The sequence below is a fragment of the Geotrypetes seraphini genome, chromosome 12 (genome assembly GCF_902459505.1).
Source record: "Geotrypetes seraphini chromosome 12, aGeoSer1.1, whole genome shotgun sequence".
Taxonomy (NCBI): domain Eukaryota; kingdom Metazoa; phylum Chordata; class Amphibia; order Gymnophiona; family Dermophiidae; genus Geotrypetes; species Geotrypetes seraphini.
This window is the reverse complement of record NC_047095.1, coordinates 94,071,133-94,088,762: the sequence shown is the minus strand read 5'-3', so window position 1 is coordinate 94,088,762 and position 17,630 is coordinate 94,071,133. Positions and strand designations below refer to the sequence as shown.

General features: G+C 48.5%; 1 protein-coding gene across 2 annotated transcripts in view; it reads left to right on the top strand.

Moving 5' to 3' along the window:
* Positions 1–17,630, top strand: part of EDEM3 (ER degradation enhancing alpha-mannosidase like protein 3) — a 254,529-nt gene that overhangs the window by 118,128 nt on the left and 118,771 nt on the right. The window lies entirely within an intron of this gene.

Here is a 17,630-nt window from a genome sequence, read left to right as displayed (position 1 = left end):
TCCCTACATTTATGCTATATGACTAAACTGGGAGAGTCACAAAACAAAGGAGAAAGTCCAACTTTGCAGAAAAAACCAAGCAGGAGAAACAAACAAAACTGCAGACTATGTACAAGATGCAGGCAAAAATTTATTGTACCAAAATTAAAATGCAAATAAGTAAAATAAAACCCTTTTACCAATCAAGAGAGAGTACCCGATAGTTGAATGCTGTTCACAATAGAAGTTCCCAGAGAAAAGTTAACCGCCGAAAACACTGAAATTGTCAGTTCTTAAATTCACTATGAAAAATACAATGACGTAGTTGCTGTCAAGAAACTACCGACTGAAAATCCCATTAGGTCTTTTAAACTCAGCCTATACTAAAAATGCCCGCCACTCAATCTCATTGTTGAGGCCATGCGGCTCAAATGTATTTAGTCTGTATATCCAGCTTTTCTCTTTACTCCACAATAGTTCAGCCATGTTCCCTCCCACAGGCAAATTTTGGTACTTCCAAAATGGAGAAATGTAAGTCATCTACTATGTGTTGTTCCTTCACCCAATGTTGTACCAATAGGGCTTTCATAACCCGGGTTATCCCAGGACAAGCAGGCAGGTATTCTCACTAGTGGGTGACGTCATCTGACAGAGCCCCGATGCGGACGTCTCACAAGCATACTTGCTTGTAGAAACTTTAGAAGTTTTGAGTCGCCCGCATTGTGCATGTGCGAGTGCCTTTCCGCCCAGTGCATCGGGCGCGTCTCCTCAGTTTTTACTTTTCCGCGGAGCCGAGAAGTCCGTCTTTGACTCTCTGTGCGAAGTAACTTCACTTGTGCCTTCTGAGTCCGCGGGTTTGGGTTCTTTTTACTCATAATCGTCAATTTTCGTCATGTTTCTTGTTTTAAAAAAAAAAAAATTTCTTCCAACCGTTTGACTGGGCAGGCCACGTGGCTGCAGCCCCGCGGCTTCGATCTTGCGGCAGAGCTTTTTCGGCCTATGTCCCGGTCTATCACCGGTTTTAAAAAATGTGTCAAATGCCAGCACGCGATTTCGCTGACGGACCCTCATTGACGCTGTCTTCGGTGTCTCGGGCCTCAACACCTTCCGAAATCATGCCAGCCTTGCTCCACACTTACAGCACGTGCGTTCAAGTGTTGCTGCTTCTTGTGGAAGTTGCTGTTCAGCATGGAGGCTTCGACGGAGCTGTCTTCATCGAAGAGTGTTCCACCCTCGACTTCCTCCTCGACTCTTCAGCCTTCCACCTCTACGGCTCCGAGTCTGCTCAAGCCTGCTTCGTTTCTGCCGGCTCCGACGCCTGCAACAATGCCTTCCTCTTCAGGTCAGGTAGCGCAGCAGCCCATACCTCCCGTGGTGCTAAAGGTGCCCAAGGCTTCTAAGTCCATGCACCCGGGCTCCAGGGAGCGCAAAGCCCGTGCAGGAGGTCCCATTGCAGATGCGGATCCCTCCTTGCCAGCTTCGTTCCAGATCTTGCTTGAGAAGCAATTCATCGAGCTCTTTACCACTATGGGGCCGAAGCTTCTGTCCCAAATCCATCCTGGGCACGCGGAAGCCTCCTGCAAGGTCGAGCCGCCTCCAGTGCCTCAGCGACGCACGCACTCTCTGCAGGAAGCCGAGTCTGCGAGTGTCTGGTCTGGCATCGATGCATGTATCGCAAGGAGCAGAGTCTTTGCCAATGCCTCCATTGGAACCGATTCACTCGATGCAAGGAGCAGAGTCTTTGCGAGTGCCTCCATTGGAACCGATACCCTCGATGCCGAGCCTTGAGGCTTGGCGGGTGCCTCGAGGTGCTTCTACCCAGCCACCTCTGCTGCGATCCACTGCCTCCAGCCCCATCCACTCGCTGGACGCCTCAATGACGCCTCGCTCGCCTCGATGTTCGAGGCCTACTTCCAGACACAGTTCTGGTCATCGCTCGAGGCATTCATCCAGGCATGCCTCGCCTCGTTGGAAGCAGCCTTTCCTCGAATATTCGCCACAGGCCACTTCGCCTCCTCCTATGCCAGAGCTCGAGGACACCATGGGATCTTTTTCCCCCTGTCGATCCCCGGCCTCGTTGGATCCAGAGGCCTCGACGTCCTCGAGTCCTTCTTGGGGTCCTTCTCTGGCTGACCAGCTGTCTTTCTCTTCTTTTCTTCGGCAGATGGCGGTGGATATGGACATTAACCTGGACATGGGGGCCAAATTTTCTAAAGAGTATCTGGAGACGATGCATCTCCCTCAGCCGCCTGCTGAGTCCTTCCGGCTTCCTCTGCATAAGCTGCTGGACCAGACCTTCATGCGCTGTTTTGAGACACCTTACTCCATCCCCGCTGATCCCGGGAAATTGGATGCCAGGTACCGCATGGTGCACCATAAAGGATTCGATGGTGCCCAGCTCTCCCATCAGTCCCTCTTGGTGGAGTCCTTGTTGAAGCGGTCTCACCACTCCCAGGTCTATGCCACCGTTCCACCTGGCCAGGAGGGCAAGACCATGGACAGATTCGGCAGGCGCATCTACCAGAATTCAATGATGGCCTCTCAAGTCCTTAATTATAATTTTCATTTTACAACCTATTTTGAGTTTTTCCTTTCGGTCCTGCGCAAGTTCCTGCCCTATTTGGACTTTTAGGCGCAGTTTGAGTACCAGGAGGTTCTGACTTTGTTGTCCCAACTCCGGTTGCAGATGATGCAGTCCTCCTACGACGCCTTTGAACTCTCTGCAAGGGCTGCTGCTTGTTCGGTGGCCATGCGACACCTGGCGTGGCTTAGAACCATCGATATGGACCCCAATCTTCAGGACAGGCTGGCTAACGTCCCGTGTGCTGGAGCCGACCTCTTCGATGAGTCCATTGAGGCGGCGACCAAAAAGCTGTCGGACCATGAGAAATCCTTCCAATCGATTCTCCGCCCGAAGCCCAAGCCTGCTCCTCCGCGTCCATCACGCCCGCCTTTGATCTACCAGCGGCGTTACCCACCGAAAGAGGCCCCTCCTATCCGTCAGCCTGTTAAGAAGCAGCATCCGCAGAAGCAGCCACAAAAACCTCAAGCGTCTGCTGTCCCCAAGGCTCCTCAGCCTTTTTGACTGTCTCATGGAGAGCATAATGTCAGTCGTCTGCCCTTCCCTGTTTTTCCCCCCATCGGAGTTCGCCTCCATCATTTTTATCACCGATGGATGGCTATTACCACCGACCACTGGGTCCTTTTCATCGTAAGGGAGGGATACTCTCTTCAGTTCCATCGAGTTCCTCCGGAACATCCTCCAAGAGAGTATCCTTCCCACTTGACCCAGACCGCCCTTCTTCTTCAGGAAGCTGAAGCTTTGCTCTAGCTCCGAGCTGTCGAGCCAGTCCCTTTGGCTCAACGGAACAAGGGTTTTTACTCCTGGTACTTCCTTGTTCCAAAGAAGACGGGTGATCTGCATCCTATTTTGGATCTCAGGGTTCTCAACAAGTTTCTGGTCAAAGAAAAGTTTTGCATGTTGACCCTGGCTTCTCTCTATCCCCTCCTTGAGCAGAATGACTGGTTATGCTCTCTGGATCTTAAGGAGGCCTACACTCACATTCCCATTCATCTGGCCTCCCGTCAATACCTCAGATTCCGGGTAGAACATCTTCATCTTCAATACCGAGTGCTCCCTTTTGGCCTGGCTTCGTCACCCAGAGTCTTCACCAAGTGCCTGGTTGTGGTGGCTGCAGCACTCAGGAACCATGGTCTTCAGGTGTTTCCCTACCTCGATGACTGGCTCATCCAGGATTTCACGTCTCAGGAGTCGTCCAGGCGACCCAGAGGACAATCTGGTTCCTGCAGAGTCTGAGGTTCGAGATCAACTTTCCAAAATCCCATCTGCAACCTTCCCAGACTCTTCCCTTTATCGGAGCTGTTCTGGATACTATTCAACTCGGAGCGTTCCTTCCTTCACATCGCCTGGATGCTCTTCTTCGTCTTTGTCAGCCAGTGTCCTCTCGCCCGTCCATCTCGGCGATACACATGATGGTTCTTCTGGGTCACATGGCCTCTACGTGACTCCTTTTGCCAGACTTCACCTTAGAATTCCTCAGTGGACCCTGGCATCTCAATGGACACAGGTCTCCGACCCTCTGACTCGACACATTTAGGTCACTCCTGCTCTGGCACAGTCTCTTCGCTGGTGGATGCTCTCTTCTAATCTCTCCAGAGGTTTGCTGTTTCACACACCTCCCCATCAGAAGGTTCTCACGACCGACTCCTCGACCTATGCTTGGGGGGCTCATCTGGATGGTCTATGCACTCAAGGCTATTGGACGAGTGCAGACCGCCTGTGCCACATTAATCTCCTGGAACTTAGGGCGATTTTCAATGCTCTAAATGCTTTTCAGCATCTGCTTCACGACAAGGTAGTCCTCATTCGCATGGACAATCAAGTCGCCATGTATTATGTTAACAAGCAGGGAGGCACGGGTTCGGCCTCCCTCTGTCTGGAAGCTCTGAAAGTTTGGGATTGGGCTATTCGCCACAACACCTTCCTCAAAGCTGTCTACATTCAGGGGGCGGACAATGCCTTGGCGGACAACTTGAGTCGTCTTCTCCAGCCTCACGAATGGACTCTCCATTCCACTCCTCTTCATCACATTTTCTCTCAGATAGACCTCTTTGCAGCCCCCCACAACTTCAAACTGCCTCAGTTCTGCTCCAGGATCTGCACTCCTCATCACCTCAAGGCAGATGCTTTTCTTCTGGACTGGAGGAATCTCTTTCTGTATGCATTTCCTCCATTTCCTCTCATTCAAAAGACTCTAGTCAAGCTGAGGTCCGACCATGCCACCATGATTCTGATTGCTCCTCGGTGGCCCAGACAACCGTGGTACTCTCTTCTGCTTCAACTCAGCAGCACGGAGCCCTTCCTTCTACCAGTGTTTCCATCACTGCTTACACAGTATCAGGGATCTCTGCTTCATCCCAACCTACAGTCTCTACACTTGACAGCTTGTTTCCTCGAGTTTTCACAAGCTGTGTGGGATGTTTTGGAAGCTTCACGGAAGCCTGCTACTCGACAATGCTATTCCCAAAAATGGACTAGATTTTCTACTTGGTGTTTTTCTCATCATAAGGAGCCTCAACATGCCTCCTTATCCTCTGTTTTAGACTATCTTTTGCACCTATCTCATTCTGGCCTCAAGTTTACATCAATCCGAGTCCATCTTAGTGCAATTGCTGCTTTCCATCAGCCGCTTCAAGGGAAACCTCTCTCTGCTCATCCTGTGGTTTCCAGATTCATGAAAGGACTTTTCCATGTCAATCCTCCTCTCAAACCGCCTCCAGTGGTTTGGGACCTCAATATTGTTCTTTCTCAGCTTATGAAACCTCCATTTGAACCTATTGACAAGGCTCATCTGAAGTATCTCACTTGGAAAGTGGTGTTTCTCATTGGCCTTACTTCTGCTCGTTGAGTTAGTGAGCTTCAAGCATTGGTTGCGGATCCACCTTTTACAGTGTTCCATTATGACAAGGTGGTTCTTCACACTCATCCGAAATTCCTGCCTAAAGTTGTCTCGGAGTTTCATCTCAATCAATCCATTGTTCTTCCAGTGTTTTTTCCAAAGCCTCATTCTCATCCTGAAGAATCAGCTCTTCATACTCTGGAGTGTAAGCGTGCTTTGGCTTTCTATCTGGAACGCACCAAGCCTCACAGAACTGCTCCTCAACTTTTCATCTCCTTTGATCCGAACAAGTTGGGATGTCCTATCTCTAAGCGTACCACCTCCAACTGGATGGCAGCTTGTATCTCTTTCTGCTATGCCCAGGCTGGATTACCCCTTCCCAGTAAAGTCACAGCCCATAAGGTCAGAGCAATGGCAGCATCTGTTGCTTTCCTCAGATCGACACTGATTGAGGAGATTTGTAAAGCTGCCACTTGGTCCTCGGTTCATACCTTCACTTCTCATTATTGTCTGGATACTTTTTCCAGACGGGATGGACAATTTGGCCAAACTGTATTACAGAATTTATTCTCCTAAGTTGCCAACTCTCCCTCTATCCCATTGTGGTTAGCTTGGAGGTCACCCACTAGTGAGAATACCTGCCTGCTTGTCCTGGGATAAAGCAATGTTACTTACCGTAACAGTTGTTTTCCAGGGACAGCAGGCAGCTATTCTCACGTCCCACCCACCTCCCCTGGGTTGGCTTCTCTGCTAGCTATCTGAACTGAGGAGACGCGCCCGGTGCACTGGGCGGGAAGGCACTCGCGCATGCGCAGTGCAGGCGACTCGAAACTTCTAAAGTTTCTATAAGCAAGTATGTTTGTGAGACGTCCGCATCGGGGCTCCGTCGGATGACGTCACCCACTAGTGAGAGTAGCTGCCTGCTGTCCCTGGATAACAACTGCTCAGATGTTCACCAATATGTGTTTTAATACTTTTAGTTGTATGTCCTATATACAACAGAGGACATTTACTCTGTATGATGTATATCGTCCTACACCAGTGGTCTCAAACTCGTGGCCTTCCAGGTATTATTTTGAGGCCCTCGGTATTATAAAGAATGATTCTTTATGAAAAACTTGTGCCTTAAGTGTCGTGTGGTCATGTCCAGCGGTCGCTTTCTGGAACATTGCCCACCTCACTGCTGTAACCTCTCGCAAACACTTTCCTGCGTCTGTATGCGATTGTTCTCTCCACTCCACCTCACAATCACATACAGACGCAGGAAAGTGCTTGCGTGAAGTTACAGCAATGAGGCGGGCAAGAATGTATGGTAACCATTGGAGGTTGTGCAGCTTGTGCGTATGTCCGGTGCTGGAGGAGGTGAGAGCTGAAGGCAGTTGTGGGTGCAACCACCGGACATTTAAGAAACAAATTTTCCATAAAGAATCATTCTTTATAATACTGAGGGACTCAAAATAGCTGGTCCAAAATATTGTCTCTTGTAGTTGATACTTTGATAGTTTTTCACTTTCTGCATGTTGCACTGCTTTCAGCTGTGTATAGCTGAAATTATCAGAAGCAATTAATGAAAGATTTATAAACTATAGTTTATAAATATTTCCTTAATTGCTTCTGATAATTTCAGATAATCCACATTTTGGATTTGTAGGTACTTACCTCATGCAAAGTTATAATTTTTTTAATAAGACATAACTGTTTTTTCTGTGGCTCTCTCAAGTACCTACAAATCCAAAATGTGGCCCTGCAAAGGGTTTGAGTTTGAGATCACAGCCCTATACGAATTGCAATCAGACTCAACTCCTTTGCATTTTTCCTGAACCCATTTTGGTAAATTTATTTGCCTTAACACTGCTTCATGCTTCTTGTCGAATAAAAAATAATTTTTATAATTTCTTTTCAACAACAAGTATTTTGTTCAAGTAGGTACTTCTATGGGGGCAAAAATGGCTATTTGAGTATTTTCAACCAGTTTAAGGGATTCCCTCACAGCAAGATATTACTAAAATGATAACAAACCATTGGGAGGTCTGGAGGGGTTTCTTTGTGTGACCAAATCCATGGTGAAGCTTTATCCAATGGATGCTGAATTTAACCAGCTATTTATCCCATGAAAGGTGTATTCCTTTGTGGTGCAGGTAGCCAAGTGTACCTCCCTTCCTAGTGAAGGCGAAGTGGTGTTGGGGGATATCCAACACATGCTAGATTTTGGTCTCAAGAACCAATTTGAGGCCACAGCCACGGGATTAAAGGCAGTAGCATCTTAATGTAGCATACACTTGCCGCTCCTAGTTGTGCTGTGATTGAGGCAGAGGCTGGAAGTGATCCTCGTTTTATCATGTTGGAAGTAGATTAAATGGCTGATATTCTGTATGATCTATTCAGGGTATTGAACCAAGTTTTTGCTTATGCCATTTCCGCCTGAAGAATGCTGTGGATCAGAGAGTGGGCAAGTGTCCTCCAAGGTGACACTGAGCAAATTACCATTTAAAGGACAACTGCTCTTTGGGAAAGGTCTGGATGACCTCAAGGCCAGTGTGCAGGATTGCAAACCAATGTCTTATCAGACAGCAGACCAAGAACTCTTAGGGGGGTCAAGTCAAGGTAATTTTCACAACCCTAGGGGTTTTCGCCAGTACTCGAGAGGATCATCATTCCAGAAATCATTTCAGGGCATGAGGCAGAGATTTAAGGGTGCCATTTAACCCCAATTGACAGGATCCCACTCCATGCCCGCCCCCAAGAAGCAGTTATGATTCTAAGGCAACAGCTGGACCTCCAAGGATCATTGGGATATTCACAGCCTATTAGGGGGTCATGGGCAAGAATCACTTTAGGCCAATAAGGAGATTATCCGGGCGGGATACAAACTTGAGATTTTTAAGAACATAAGAATTGCCGTTGCTGGGTCAGACCAGTGGTCCATCGTGCCCAACAGTCTGCTCACGCGGCGGCCCCCAGGCTAAAGACCAGTGCCCTAACCGAGACCAGCCCTACCTGCGTTCGTTCTGGTTCCCTCTTGGATCATTTTGTGGATCTAGCAGCCATGGAAGCCGTGCCAGATGAAGAATCATATACTTTATAGTGCCCAAAAGAAACTCAGAAGACTGGAGGCCGCTTCTGAATCAAGTGTCAATGTAGCCCTCAAGATACCCCATTTCCTTATGGAGACAGTGCGGTCGGTCATTGTTTCGGTGGTGCCAGGATAATTTTTCGCCTCTCAGGATTTTACATAAGCCTGTCTGCATATTCCTATTTTTCCAGAGCATAGGAGGTTCCTACAGTTCCATGTTCTGAAGCAGCACTTCCAGTTCTCTGGACTGGCAACAGTGCCATGCACCTTCACCAAGGTGGTGGTGGTAGCAGCAGCAGAACAGCTCCGCAAAGCAGGGATAGAGGTGCATCTGTATCTGGATGATTGGCTGATAAGAGCCCCATCCGAATCTGAAGGAAGGATGGCAGTCCAGCAAGTAGTTCAGCTTCTTCAGAACCTGGGCTAGTGATCAACTTTTGAGGGGGCAGGCTGTCAACCTTTTGGAAGGTCTGGTCTCAGATTGGTGCAGACCGCTGGGTTCTAGACCTCATCCAGGAGAGGTACAAAATCAAGTTCTGTGCCCACCTGCCAGACCACTTTATAACGCCTCCAGCCAGCTGGTTGAAAAGAGTCCTCAAAGTTCAGGCTACTGGCTCTTCATAGACTTGGTCTCAGGCAGATACTCCATGTACTTCATCGTGCCAAAGAAAGGCTAATACCGCAGGCCGATTCTAGACCTCAGTTCAGTCAATGTGGCTCTGCAGATACTGTACTTCTGTGTGGAGACCGGTTGGTCATAGCGGCAGTGGCTCTGGAAAGGGGGGGGGGGGAAATTTATTGCCACCATCAATCTGATGGAAGCCTATGTTCACATTCCCATTTTTCCAGCCCACAGGCAGTACTTGTGATTTCATGTGCTGGAGCAGCATTTCAGTTTTCCACGCTCCCCTTCGGCCTGGCCATGGCACCTCACACCTTTACCAAGGTGATGGTGATGGGTAGCAGTGCACCTCCACAATCTGGGATTCAGGTGCACCCATGTTTGGATGATTGGCTTATCAGAGCTCCTTCCAAGGAGGAAGGCTAGCTTGCAGTTTTGAGAGTGGTGCAACTCCTCCAGAGCTTGGGCTGGATAGTCAGCTTCAAGAAGAATCAGCAGGAACAGACTCAGTACCTGGGAGTCTTGTTCGACACGGCCTTGGGCCAAGTCTTTCTTCCAGAGCCATTCAGACTTAAGCTCCAGAAGCAGATTTCAGAGCTACTCCAGAGACCTTCCCCCATGACATGTTATTATCTTTAGGTCCTGGGGGTCGATGGCGATGACCATTGAGGTAGTTCCTTAGGCCAGAGCGCACATGAGACCTCTCTAAGCTTCTCTTATCTCTCGCTGGTCCCCTCAGTCGGACTCACTTTAACAGATGCTCTCCTGGCTACCTACAGCGAAGAGAAGCCTGTGGTGGTGGCTGAGTCCAGCTGCCCTTTCCAGTGGCATGCCTCTTCGCATCTTCTTCTGGACGATAGAACCTTTATATTTTTTTGAGGGTGGGAGGGTCATTGCGATGGACGGCCAGTCCATGGTTATTGGACTCCAGGCTCAGCAGAAGTGGTCCATAAATTGCCTGGATCTCAGGACCATTTGTTTAGTGTTTCAGGCACTGGAGAAGTCTCTAAAGGGCAAGGCAGTCAGAGTCTTCTTGGACAATGCAACAGCGGTAGGCTATGTCAACAGGCAAGAGCCACCAGAAGTGCTCATTTGCATCTAGAAACTCAACGTCTCTTCTGGTAGGCGTAGTCTAGCTTGCAGGCTCTCTCGGCAGCACACATGGCAGGAGTGGAAAATACACAGGCCGACTTTCTCAGTCTGCAGACCCTCGACCTGGGGAAATGGTCTCCTGTCTCCACAGGCATTCGATGCAATAGTTTGTCAATGGAGGCCTCCACAAATGGATCTTATGGCCTCGGCAATGAACTCCAAAATGCTTTGCTTTTACAACCAATGATCTGAGCTCGGTCGAGTCATTTGCAGGATTGCAGTCCATCCCAGTTTGGTAGTCCTTGTGGTTCACAATTGGCCTCACAGTCCATGATATGTGGACTGTTCCTCTCTGGAGAGACGAAGGCCTCAGATTTCTTGTCCAAATGGATCTACTCACTCAAGGACCGGCTCCTATCGAGAATCCAGATCACTTTGGGCTTATGGCATGGCTCTTGAATGGGTGGCCCTGACAAGCAAGAGTTATCTGGATGTGGTCATTATCACATTGCTCAGAGTCTATGCTATAGCCTGGAAGTCCTTTCACCGCTAGTGTGTGGTGAAGGATGTAGAGCCCTGGCGAGCTCCGATTTTGGTAGTCCTGGACTTTTTTCAGGAGGGACTTCAGAAAGGGCTGTCGGTATGTTCTCTGAAAGTGCAGGTAGCAGGGTCTTTCCTGTTTCCAAGCTCTAGGGGAGAGAGGTCCCATGGCCTCTTACCCAGATGTCACCCGGTTCATTAAAGGGGCTCTGCAGTTGCATTCTCTGTTTCATTCCCTTTTCCCTTCCTAGAACCTTAACACTGGGGAGAGGCCTAAGGCTCTGATTGGCCCAGACGCCTAAAGTCTCTCCCATAGCTGAGTAGCCACTTTCGAAAAAGCATCTTTTTGTTATGTTTAGCGTCAGGTTCCTGAAGAAGGGGCGAGGTTGGTCCCTGAAACCAAACTTGATCAAACCATCCAGACAAGGTTTACTACCAATTCATATGGCTTCTGTCTCTGCTTTGCTAAACTTTTGAAGTTTTAATGTGGAGAAATGAGCTAAGTGACTTTTTTGTAACTCTCAGCTTTGAGGAGGCTTTCATTAGGGGAGAGCGTTCTCACCTTTATATCACAATTAACTTATAGTACAACAAATTTTATTGGGTTTCAAAATAAACTGCAAACAAGCACTCAGGGCATAGCCCCAGACCAAAACAAGTCTCATACAGAACCGGACCAACAAGCAAGAGTAAAGCTTATACTCCCAACCCCCACCCGAAGCAGGGAACATCCTCCAGAATGGAGTACAATAATACAATGACAACATCAAGAAAGTGGACCACATCCCACTGGATAAAACCCCAATGTCAGACAAATCAAGAGACACAATAGTGCACTGCAACAGCAATTCCAACATGAAAAAGAAACCAACATATCAATGTACCAAACTATAATACCCCCACCCCCAACCCACCCAACGCGTTACCTTAGCAAAAGCTCTGAAAACTACGAACTCTGCTAGTCTTCCGAGATGCCCCATTAACATTCCAGGATATATAACATTGAGGTGCTATGTGATGGGCAGCTCATAGACACTATAAAAGCAAGAAATCCTTCAAGAGGTGTGCCCAGAGGCAGGCGGGCCGAACGAGAGCACGTGAGAAACAAAATCTAAACCTCCAAATAATCTCAAAACAGTCCCACAGAACCCTCCCAACCTTCCCCCTCAGTACCCCTTACCCACATCAAAAACGACCTCCCTGAGGTCTGGAGGAGTTCCTCCTGCCACCCCTCAAAATATAAAACATTAGTACTGAACCTCCGCCCAAAAAATAGAACCTGATGGAGTAGAGATCTCTCCCCAAACCCCCCCCCCCCAAAAAAAAAAAATAAACCCCACATCTTGACCTACCTCCAGCCGGGCCCCAAAGTAACCAATCCGACCTCCAATAGTTACAGGCAACAATCCATATCCAGGAGGGCCCAAGTCCAAAGAGTCTGATACCTGGGCATCAAGAATCCACTAGGACCCCAACACCCCACCTGCAATTCCTGAGCCCTCCCAGAGCTCTGAAAGGCCACTGCTATAATTTTGGCAGTCAAGGGAGCGACAGACCCGGGAGGGGCCGCTCCAGAGCTGACCCATTAATGGGCTGAGAAAAGAAGCCCCTAGCTGCTCAAAAAAGCATCAATAACAACTGTAAGGCAACTGAAAACCATTCTCACCGAGACAGCACCCAAGCTGATAGCCAAGGTCTACATCCAATGGCAAACCCCACGAGGCCCTCGAAAACAAAACAGGGACCACAGTAACCCTCCCAGAAAAAATTTCACTGGCCCCCACAAAGGAGCCTCTGGAAACTCAATAACATAGGACAATGTCCATCCAGAGCATCATCTTCAGAGGGGCCCCTATTGCTGTGGTAGATCCTCCTCTCTGGCTGGTAGCTCCTGTGTAAATCATAGTGCTTCCGGAGCCGCTGTAAAAAAAATGCATGCGACCACCATGTCTGATCCGAAGTCTTGTCAGATACAGGAGGGCAAATTGAACCCGCTTCCAAAAAAGCATAGTGCAAACTGGCACAAACTCCTTGCATTTCTTCTGTAGTGCAGGGGAATAATCCTGAAAGCAAAGGATTTTCACATTTTAATGAACCAGCGGGCCCAATATTCTGATGGCCTGAAGAATGTCCTGCTTATGGGCTGAATTCAACAACTTCAAGATTACTGTGCGGGGTTGTGATCCAGGCGCTCCCAGAGGGCCCAGCCGATGGGCCCGTTCAATTCACAATGGACCATGAGTAGGTGGAAGATTCAGCATGCGGGGAAGCCAGGATTCCAAAAATGAATGGAGCTTACCATCCTTGATCGCCTCCGGAACACCGACCAGACGGAGATTACCCTGCTTGGACCGGTTCTCCAGGTCCTTGAGCTTATCATCAAGTGCCGAAACCCGAGACCGAAGACACTGATGTTCCCCATCATGTTGTTGCACCTGATCTTCAACGACGGCAAGACAGTGCTGGTAGATAGCAAATTCCCCCTGCAACGATTCCAGCCACGTGTCCACCATATCTAATTTATCAACAATCGGCTGCAACTTGGCTGTTAGCGAATCCTCCAGAAGCGATTTAACGTCCTTTACAACTTCAGCCACCCAGACCGAGTTTACTGCCATAGAAGAGGAGGACTCACCCTCCACCATCTTAGAGTCCCCAGTCCGGTCCTGATCTCGTTCTCTACGCGGTAATTTCGAGGTCATGGAGCTCAGCAGCGGCTTCCCACTTGGCCTGCAAGGTCTTCAACGGCTACCGATGTAACTGGTAGGGCGGGGTATCAGCAATCTGCAGATTTAGTAAAAAAAAAAAAATAGCGAGCGAGCTCACTCAGACATCTGCTCAGCGGCTCGACATCATGTGACCTGCACGGTTTTGATTTAAAATGTTTCCATTTGCATAGGTTATTCGGGTTGATCCAGATACCTTCAGAGCCTGGAGATAAAGTGAGCAGAGATTGGACTCTAGATAGACAGCGCCAGCGTGAGCCCAAGTGCCGGAGCTGAGCATCATCACAATGAATTTATATAAAAAACATTTTTGTTGAGTGTGTTTTCACATTCAATTTGCCCACCAGTGTACCCGATGATGGTGTGCAGCGGTGGAGTGAGCTTATGCTCACAATAAATGAGCCATTGCAGTTAAGCACTGGGGCGACGATCTTTGTTGCTAGCCCTATAAGCTTACCATCTCACACTGAGGGTACCCTGCACTTTATAAAATATTTTATTTCATTATTTATCAATTGTGCATTATATTTGTGTGGGTGTGTAACGCTACATCCCTATCTATTGGCTACAGCTGCTCTTTTTGTGACTTTCAAGTATCTTTAGCAGCCTTTGTGAATTCTGTTGTATTTGTAGATAATCTACCAGGGCAGCTTTGTGGAAAGCTGTTTAATGTTTATCCTTTATCTGTCTGTGGAGGGAAGTGCAGGAGATCTTAGCATTAAGGTTAGGGGAGCAAGGTAGATCAGTGGTCCCAGTGCTGGAAGCCATGTACTTTCTGATACCCTATCACTTTGGAAGGGAGACTGTTTCCAATATCATGGCTGAAATCATTGACTGTACAGGCAGTGGCGTACCTAGGGTATGTGGCACCCGGGGCCCATCATTTTTTGACACCCCCCCTAATGTAAAAAAATATTTTTTGTAATGACCATGAAACAGAATAAATGGTCAGAATAGAAACAGGCAGTGAAAATTTTCTTATATTCCAAACATAACATAACATAAATTATGTCTGAATTGTCATGACATCAGAAGTACATATGGAGTAGTTGCAGGTGATGCTTGGGACAGTTCTGATTGTGTTAGTTCGGTTTTATATGTTTTTTGAATAGAAAGGTTTTAATTTCTTTTTGAAGGTTTTGCAGTCTGTGGTCGATGTCAATTGGTTGTAGAGTTGGGGGTCGAGTGTTGCAGCTCGAATGGCTAGGAGGTTGTCGAACAGTTTTTTCTTTTGACGTTTTTGATTGGAGGGTGTGTGAATGGTGCGTGAGTTCTCCTATGTCTGTTTGAAGTGGATTGAATTATTTAGCTGAAGAAATTAGTTACCCCCTCATCCCACACACATTAATTCTCTTCCATTTTTGTTCCCATTATAAAAAACACTGATAAGTTCCCAGAAAAAAAAATACATTAAAATAAGAAGTGAAAACAAAGGCCCCTACAGATGAGAACATAACATAAGAATAGCCTAACTGGGTCAGACCAATGGTCCATCATGCCCAGTAGCCCATTCTCATGGTAGCCAATCCAGGACACTAATACCTGGTCAAAACCCAAAGAGTAGCAACATTCCATGCTACCGATCCAGGGCAAGCAGACACTTCCCCCATGTCTTAATAACAGATTATGGACTTTTCCTCCAGGAATTTGTCCAAATCTTTCTTAAAACCAACTACACTATTTGCTTTTACCATAACTTCTGGCCACTTCATTTTTAAGTTTAGATCTTTCCTTTCAAACAGAGACCTTGCTAGATGTCAAATACAGCACAAGGTAACTTCACATGGACTTAGCTGTGCAGGAAATGTGAATCTCCTCATACACCCACCATATAGTGCAAAAATGTGCAAAGGTCTGTTTTTTTCTTTCGATCACTACATAGCCTAATGCCACACAAGCAGCGCTGTTACAAACATATTCTGTAGGTCAATGCTAAGGATAACAAAGTTTCCTTCCTTGGACCAGAAGGAGATACTGATAAACCACTGGAAGAGATCCCAAAACAACACCCAAAGACCCACTCAGTGTGTGAACCAGTTGAGTGGAGTGGACTAACTGGAGGGTGGAAATGGGCCCGGAGTTTGCTCAGCAGAATTTCCCAGACCACCTCTTCCTCTCAACACATTGACACGCTGCCACCATCACCACTAGGAACACCTCACTGGGTAGGCCAGCTATGCTATAAACTTTATAAAACACATTATTATATTTTCTTATAAAGCACATATTTTAACTGAACTCTCTGACATCCTCAGCCTTTCCATTCACAAAAATAGAAGGAAGAAAAGTTCCCATTTCCTGCTGTCTCATGTCCCCGGCCTATACAATATTTTTTTTCTGCAGACCCTTCAAAAGTCTGACCAAATCCTCGTTTCACTTGCATTATAAAGTACTGAGGATGCCATCTCTCCCCAATCCCAGGTCCTAAAGTCTAAGACAGTAGCGCAAACTAATGCTGCCAGATTACAGGAAAAAAATTTTTGATTCGATTCAGCCCTATTGAATTGGTTTTTCAATTCGATTTTCCTGCCCAGTTGGGTGATTTTTTTCAAAACTCCTGGTGGGTTTTATAGCTTTTTCACCCCCTTTGGCTTCTCCTAACCACACTGGCGCTGTGGTGTAAATAAAATAAAGAAACAAAAAGGACTTTTCCTCTCTCTGTTAAATCCTAGCTCACGTTTGCAGTCCAACACCAGCTCTGGCAGGATACACATTTCAAATCTGACATATTATAATCACAAAACAGAAAATAAAATTAATTTTTCTACCTTTTGTTGTCTGGTTATATTTCAAATCTTGTTGGTCCAAGGCTCTGGTTTTCTTCTGATAACTTGCTTGCCAGGGTCTCCTTCTTTCTTCTTTCCTCATGCTAACCATCCATCTGCCAACTCTGTCCTCCCTTTCCATTTCCCTTCCCTTCCCAAGAAGTCTGGTATCTTTCCTTCTTTTCATCTCCCTCCACAGATCCACCTTTTCTTAAATACCCTTTCCGGCATCTCTCCCTCCTTCCCCACCACCCCAGAGTCCACCATCTCTCCCTTTCTTTTCCTAATTACCCTCCTATCCAGTATCTCTATCCCTCCTCCACACCATCCCTTGTGTCCAGTTTCTCTCCCTTTCTGTTCCTTCCCTCCCTAAATCCCATGGTCCATCATCTCTCTCCCTCTCCTCTATTTTCAGACCCATTATTTCTTCCCCCCCCAAAGTTTGGCATATGCACGTCTCTTTAAACACCCCCTTCCCTCCGTGTACTTCTAAATCATGGTCCCCCCCAAAGGCCTGTCCCATCCCCTTGTAGGCCTGTCCCCCCCCCTTGAAGGCCTGCCTGCCTGTCCCCCCTTGAAGGTCTGCACCCCCCGAAGGCCTGCACCCCCCGAAGGCCTGTCCCACCCCCTTGTAGCTTCTCCCCCCCCTTGAAGGCCTGTCCCCCCTTGAAGGCCTGCACCCCCCCTGAAGGCCTGCACTCCCTTGAAGATCTGCACCCCCCCGAAGGCCTGTCCCCCCTTGAAGGCCTGTCCCACCCCCTTGTAGGCCTGTCCCCCCTTGAAGGCCTGCCTGCCTGCCTTTCCCCCCCCTTGAAGGCCTGTCTCCCCCTTGAAGGCCTGCACCCCCCCTTGAAGGCCTGCACCCCCCCTTGAAGGCCTGCACTCCCTTGAAGGTCTGCACCCCCCCGAAGGCCTGTCCCCCCCCTTGAAGGCCTGTCCCACCCCCTTGTAGGCCTGTCCCCCCCTTGAAGGCCTGACTGCCTTTCCCCCCTTGAAGGCCTGTCCCCCCACCTTGAAGGCCTGCACCCCCTTGAAGGCCTGCACCTCCCCAAAGGCCTGCACCCCCCCTGAAGGCCTGCCTGCCCCCCCTTGAAGGCCTGCACCCCTTGAAGGTCTGCACCCCCCCCCTTGAAGGCCTGCCTGCCTGTCACCCCCTCCCCCTTGAAAGCCTGCCTGCCTGCCTGCCCGCCCGCCCCACCCTGAAGGCCTGATGCCCCGACCCACCCCGAAGGACCGCTCGCCCCACTGGCCTCCCCGCACCACCTATGAAGCAGCCCGCAGCAGGATCGCGAAGTCAGCGTCAGCGATCCCTGCCCTGCTTTCTGCGCCACGGTCCCGCCCCTCCTCTGACATCAGAGGAGGGGCGGGATCACGGCGCAGGAAGCAGCGCAGGGATCGCTGACGCTGACTTCG